Below are 7462 nucleotides of genomic sequence, written 5' to 3'. Positions count from 1 at the left end.
CTTGTTGGTTTGACCGATAAGCACATATGGACCAAAGTGGACATTAATGGGTTAATAATAAATAATAATAAATAATAAATGAAATGAAAGCATCAGTGTTGTCATCCCAATGCTTTATTGACTCTAACAAATCTTATACATAGACTCAGAGAATGAACTTGTAGTGTTTTACAACTGTGAAGGCGTGAATCATAAATAATAAATGAATTATGTGAGTCTGTGTAAGAAGCTTACTGTCGAAAGTAGAACACAAAGGCTGCTGAGGAGCTTTTGTGACCCACCAAGAAGAACTGCTATCTAGTTTCACATTGCTGATAATTGAAAACTGCAGAAATTCCTTGTGCCATAGATAGGTCAAAGGTCACTGGTCGGAGAGTTATTTTGAAGCTCTGTTCCAGTAGAATTGAATATGTTCGCTGGAGTGAGTAGTGGTATCAGTGCGCTTTCACTGTGGAAGAGAATTGCAGGAGAAATCAATAGTTTTGCAATGACTAACTGAAAGATGCTCCCCTTTGGCCAGCTCTTTGTACCCACCAGGCCAGGCAATATAATCACCTGCAAATAGAGGATACCATAAAAAAGATACCCTAGGGACACATAAGGCCTATGTCTGTACTCACCTTTTCTTGACCTTGTTTTCCTTTCCAAACAGCGTCTGTCTTCCTTTCACCACAAATGTTTGTTGGTTTGTTTTGTGCACGAAATTATAGTGACGTCTCATGTGCTGAAATTAGGATAAAGCAAAAATCGACCTCTTTAATCGTCACCTGCTTTTTTTCTCCTGCTTTATTGCCTGTCTTATCTATTCCCAATTATTCCAGCTGAACTCACAACTGAACTGAATCCGTTCAAATTGGAGATCCTTATGAACCTTACTGGCAACCTTTAGTAGATGGTTACACACACAGGGAACCAGCAAGACGCATTGAAAGTACACTAGTTATTAACATCTACATGACACATACTGCAAAGTCTTATTATTGGAAACAAATTAAAATCATTATTATAAAAAGAAACATAGCCATAACCAGACAAGACGGACTACCCTTTACTCACCAAACACACCCCTGAGAGTCATTTCCCCTCCTTGGTTGTCTTTCCTTGGAGCACTTTTGATACTGACCACGACAGACCGGGAACACCCCACAAGACCTGACATTCTGGAGCTGCTGTAACCCAGTTGTCTAGCCATCACAATTTGGCCTTTGTCGAATTGGCTTAAATACTTTATTAAGTACTTACACTCACATCCATTTTTCCTGCTTCCAACACATCAACTTCCAAACCTGAGCATTCATCTGCTGACTAATATATCCACACCTTGACAGGTACTATTATAACCAGGTAATAATATATGTTATTCCCCTTACTTTTTCTGTAAGCAGCTTAAATGTCTTCGCTTTTATTTGTTTGTAACCCTTGACGCAGGGGCATGCATCTCTTTCTCTTTGTCTCAGTGTCTCTTGCTCTCTTTTTTATTGCACATACAGTACATTCACACAGTAGGTAATCAATGAACAGGCAATACCAGCCATGGTAAGTGAATCAGATTTTGGAATTTTGAAGCATGCACCCCAAAGAAATTGTCTGTACTTCACCAAACTGCAGATCCACCACCATACTTCACAGTGGGGATTTCGTGCAGTTCAGAGGCTTGGCTCCTTTGCATGTCGACCCCTCTGTTTATTCCAAAAAAAGGTCTATCTAACAAATGTTCAGTTCTACTTACATTCATGGACAAAAATATTTACACACCTACACATTTTTCAGAAAATACACCACTTCTCCCAGAACAGACCAACGTTTCTGGAGACAATTCGATCAACTCAATCCTTTGTTGCAATTTTCTCTTCTGTCCACGTCCAGAGGGGTTAGTTAAAGTGCCACGGGCTGAACGTGTGATTTTTATATTTCCAGAACATTGTCTGTAAAAATAAAAATTCAAAAGGCATCACATGACTGACACCAGGTATTTCTTTCAATTTTGAAAAGGTGCCAATAGTTTTGTCCAGTCCATTTCTGCAGTTTTGTGTGGAATCAGATTTGATTTCTTTAGCTTTTTTGTGTTATTCTAATGAAAACAAACAAAGATAAAAAAGAAAATTGTCATGAACTCATGAATACTAAAGCATTTGTAACCAACTAAGCGCAAATTGCCAATATTTTGGGCTATTACTGTACATTTAGCAAACTCCTTATGCTTATTTTTTGTTGTATGTTGTCGAGTTTCATCTGTAACCCTTACAAATAATAAAGATATTGAGTGAACCCCTAATGCAACCAGCATTGAGAAATCTCTAGTCTCTAAACTCTAATCTTCAGCAACCTATTCTATTATTTTATCTGAGTATTGTTTTGTGTATTTCATTTGACATGAAATGTTAAATATAAATATTAAAGAGTAGCTGATGTTTTTTAGATGGTGTTAAAATATTTTTTTAAATAAAAAGTGAGGTACAATGTTTTAAAGTATAAAAATAAAGGCAATAATGGGGAAAAAAAGTATAAACTCTACACAGTTACAGCTTTACTGAGTGAATGCAGGGATATGTGTGACTAAGGGTCTGTAGGGCGTCTTCTGCCTGAAAGTTGAAATAAGACCTGTAGCCTTGCCACCACTGTATTACAGTTAGGTCTGCAGCTGTAAGGCCAGCAACAGTACCGCTTATTGTTGCAGTCTGGAACACTGACCTGAAACCCCCCCACTACCAGCCAGCATCACTCCCCTCCCCACATGCATAGTGTGTGTGTGGGTGGGTGTGTGTGTGTGAATATCATGTGAGCACCAATTCCAGCTATAGCCTGAAGATGCTTGTCTCTTGCCCCTTGTGAGCAAGTAGAAGAGGATGGAGCTTGTGTGTGTGTGTGTGTGAATGTGGATTACTCATACAATTTTATTCTTTTTAGCTCATGATGCTTAAATGTGGCTTTGTTTTATATGGCAACATTTCGTTTATTTTGATGTATGGCTCGAGTAGAATTATTTTTGCTCCATTGCAAATAAAGGTTTTCTTCAAAAGCATTAAAGAATCATTTCTTCAGCTTTCAGAGATTTCAGAATGCTTCTGTTGGATTTTCCCCTAATCTATGTGCTTTTCAATGAAATATCTGGTACAAACATCACCTCCTATTTGCTTCAGATGGGCATAGGACTTCAAATAATCTGAACTTGTACAACTTAACATATTGAGAAAGGATTTTATGCTTTATGAATGAGTATTATCTATTAGATTTATTGTTGGAAATAATCTGGCTGTGTGTTTCTTCATTTCTATGGCTAGGGGTGGGGGGTGGGGGGGGGTGTGGACAGCAATGAATTCTGCTCTTTATCAGTTCTTACCAAGACATGGGAGCAATAGCACGACTGATTAGTTGTATATAACAATTGCTGTCTGGTACAAGCCCAAGTCTATCAGAGGTCATTTTGGTGCTGTGACATACTCCGGAGCACTGCATGCTTTACTTTAAGATATTATAAATGTCTTTCAATTCAAATTTTGGACTATTCCTTTAGGACTATTTTACTTTAAGACTCTTAAACCAACAACAATGTATACTCTGTGGAAAAAGACAAATGCCCAAGGTTTTTTTTTTTTGTTCTTAGTCTGTAAGAGAACTAAATAAGACCAGGGGTCATTCAACACACTTTACCAAGTAAGAGTGCCGATCAAGAGTTTTAGCATTATATATTTTCCAAATGTCTGCTAGCATACGCAAGAGACTTTACCCAAATCTCAGGTCTTAAGAACTTGTGGGCTCATAAATCTAATTATTTTGAGGAATGAATATACCAGCATGCTTAGCCTTTAACCTTTTTCACATGATGGAATGGCTAAATCTAGAAGCAATGTGTTATAAATTGATCTAATCTGGAGTTAGACTATTAGTTTACGTAGCATACTGACCATATTAAGAACATGATTTACACGACACTTAGTGCTTCATTGCTCGCTAGCTCGCTTGCTTTATCACAGTCTGGCTGCTCAGAGCTATGCTAGCATTTTTAGCATGTGGGAAAGACAAATAGGGCATGACACAGCTTTTTTGGACTGCTAGGTACTTGCTTTCATCTCACATCCTCATTTTTCCTCAGCCTCCACACTGAACAATAGACACTTTTCCACTCTTCCTCACACAAGCCAAAGGAAGAAGCTCCACCATGTCTGTAATTCTCTGAGCCAGAGATGTTTTGCAGTGGGGCTGGGAGCTGTTGGTTCTTCTCATTCACCTCTTGATTACCTTGTGCACAGCATTAACCCAGAAGACCCAGGGCATCACACTTGCCTCAAAATAGCCCAGGCATAAAAATAAAGCCAGCTAGCATGGAAATGGGCTAAATAGGCCAGTGCATAGGCCGAAGTGTTAATAGGCTGCATTGTGGTGGTTTTCAACAAGAAAGTTAAGCATGCCTTTATTGTCATAACCATCTGAGTTTGATGTTAGATGATTTCATTGTGGGATTTTAGAGTTCAGATAAAAGTCAAATTTGATTTATTTATTTAATTATTTATTTAGGACAGATCAGTTATACACATTTCAGAACACTGACAGTTTACAAAAATGTTACATGTTTCCACCCCCCCTGTGGTAGAGTTTTAATGGGTCCCATGGGTGCCGTGCAGATACTATACAGACAAATCTGCTTTAAAAAACAGTATTGACCATTATAGCTAGCCACCACCAAAACTAGCAATAAAGAAGGGACACATAATCATGCTCTGATCATCAGAAAACACACAAAGAGGGGCGTTGCAGGTTTGTAGTTGAACAGTGACCCAATATTAGTGATGAAAGAAATCAAATCTTTGACCTCTAAATCACAGAACACACAAAAAACTACTGTTTCAGCCACAACCATAGCATAATGAGTCATTAATGATATTTCCTACAGTCCCTATAATAAAAATAACCTGATAAATGTTGTTTACACTTAAGCGTATGTGGCTGTACATTTAAAGCTCTAACAGAAGAACATCAACACTGTAAGTTTATTTGAGATATTTAAATTAGCCTGCGGAAGCAAAAAATGAGAAGGAGATGTGAACACAAGGTGAAGTAAATGCTAGCTAGTTTGAAATTGAGGAATAATCAGGTGAATGCAATCTGATTAGATTTAGCTAGATGTAGATGTAGATTTTTGCTGTAATATATATAATTGTAAAGACAAGTCTGCCCATTTCCCATACCTTTCTCATAATTCAAGACAATCTCTGAAATCGAGGGTCTTCTGCTGCGTTGTTTTGATTTTTTATAAAACACTCCATTTGGCCAAGAATTATCGTCCTAATCAGAGTTCGAGAGAACTCTAGCTTGCGGTCAGACGGTTTTTGCTTGCGGTTTGCTTTTGCTTGCGGTTTTTCATATTTTTCATAGTAGTCAACATCCTGGCAGGCATGTCATAAAAATAAAGACTGTGTGAGATATATGTGATAAAAGTGTGTTTATTAAAAATAGCCTTGTTCTTAACTTGTTCTTACATGCCATGTCATACATCAGTCCCATACCAGAGAAAGACATTGGCAGTTGTATTGAGTAAAGTGAAGAGATGGGACATAAATATCAACATGGCAGTTTTACAGCAAACAAATTCTTTTACATGCCCCTGTGTGTCTGTGAGAACTATGCTGCATTTCCATGGTATCACTGTGGAAATAGGGGCTTTTTAGCACACTTGAAAGGTAACACAATTAAAGGAAATAGCAGTTGTGCTATCACTCGTATAGCATCGCTTCCAGTCCCACACAGTGCTGTGTTACATTCTGCCTCTGGAATATTATGCTGTTGACATTCCTCATTCATTACTATTATTATCCATCACTGGTGTGTGGGAAACTTGACAACACATTATTGAATGCTAGTACATGTATGCTGTATGCTTAAGATTGCTTGGCTGTCTTCTCCATTATACATATAAATTCAGGTTTATGTCAATGAATTGAAGACAGCATCTACACATTATCATACAAAATTTGCATGATGCTAACACACAAAAGACACAAAAAAAACCCCAAAGAATGAATCATGCAAGTTGGTAAGTATTTACATTCAATCTCTGTTAGTCATGCTGTTCCTCTTTTTGACATTTAAGAGTGGTGACAAAAGTTTGAGAGAGAAAGCAAGAGAGAAACGTGTATAACGTGTAGGCCTATAAGGCCTATTATCCTTTCATCCTTGCTCTGTTTGGTTGACTTCTACTGGATGTGTGAAGCTGTTGATGAGACTGAAATCCTGGTTGATATTACAGCCCACTGGTGTGAAGCTTCCATTGCCTCCATTTCTCTTTTCTCCATGCTGTTACTACTACACATACTACACAGTCCTGAAGTACTGGACAGTGGGGTAGTTTGGTGTTTGGTGTTTGGTGTTCAGTCTTCAGACTCCAGCTTTGCACTCCAGCATTCTAGAATGGTAACTCTCAATAACCAAGGATTCAGCTGAACTATGTACAAAATGAGCTGCAGTGTTTGAGACTAAGCCAATGTGCAGTACATGTACAAATGCAGTGACAGTCTTCACAATTGAATTGCTAAAATGATTTATTTTCTGTTTCTACATTACTCATATGAAATTACATAAATGAGTACATAAATAAGTACAATGCTTAGTGGTAAACAAAAGGTTAATCATACTGGTTTACTCTGTAAGGAACTTCAGAGTTACCTCCACTTTAACCAGAATCCATGAACTGTATAAATGAGAATGAGCGTCGTAAGCTACAATCGCAGAGCTGAAATACGGTGAGTGATATCACCTTGGAGAGATCCAAAGAACTCCCAGAAACCTTCAGAAAGAAAGTTGTAGATGCATGTGACTCTGGGAAAGGATTTTCAAAGATCTCAAAACAATCAGAAATCAGCCATTCCACTGTCCAGAAAATAATTTGGAGAAACATTCAAAACAACTGCCAACATGGCCAGATCAGGCAAGTTCAGCCGAGGAGCAGAAAAAAAAAATGTATAAAGAAAGTCTCCAACAATCATAAAAGGATATCACTGGACCTGCAGGTAGTATGGCATCAACCCTCAGTAAGGGACTGCACACGTTTGATTGTCATGGGAGATGTGCAAGGAAGAAACTATCCTTGCTGTCCAAAAAAAAATAAACATCAAAGCAAGACTAAAGTTTACCAAAGAACACCTAGACCAAAAACGTGAGACCATTTGTTCAAAATCTGAAGCTAAAGTGAAGGTGAAAAATAACCCAAGACATTCCAGTATATCCACCAAGGAATGGCTGAAATGAAAGAAATTGAGAGTTCTGGAATGGCCAAGTCAAAGTCTGGATCTTAATCCTAATGATATACTGTGGGGCAATTTGCATGCTGAGCTTCATCTGTGCTTCAGCGAGATGATAAAGTCAATGAGATTTATCTCCTCATCAGCAGGTGTGATGAATTGAGCAGCCTGTTAGCTTGTGAGGAAGACCTACAACAGATAGTGCTTGGTGCTGAGACTCCTAAGCC

The sequence above is a fragment of the Salminus brasiliensis genome, chromosome 1, assembly GCF_030463535.1.
Source record: "Salminus brasiliensis chromosome 1, fSalBra1.hap2, whole genome shotgun sequence".
NCBI lineage: Eukaryota > Metazoa > Chordata > Actinopteri > Characiformes > Bryconidae > Salminus > Salminus brasiliensis.
This window is presented reverse-complemented; position numbering follows the sequence as displayed.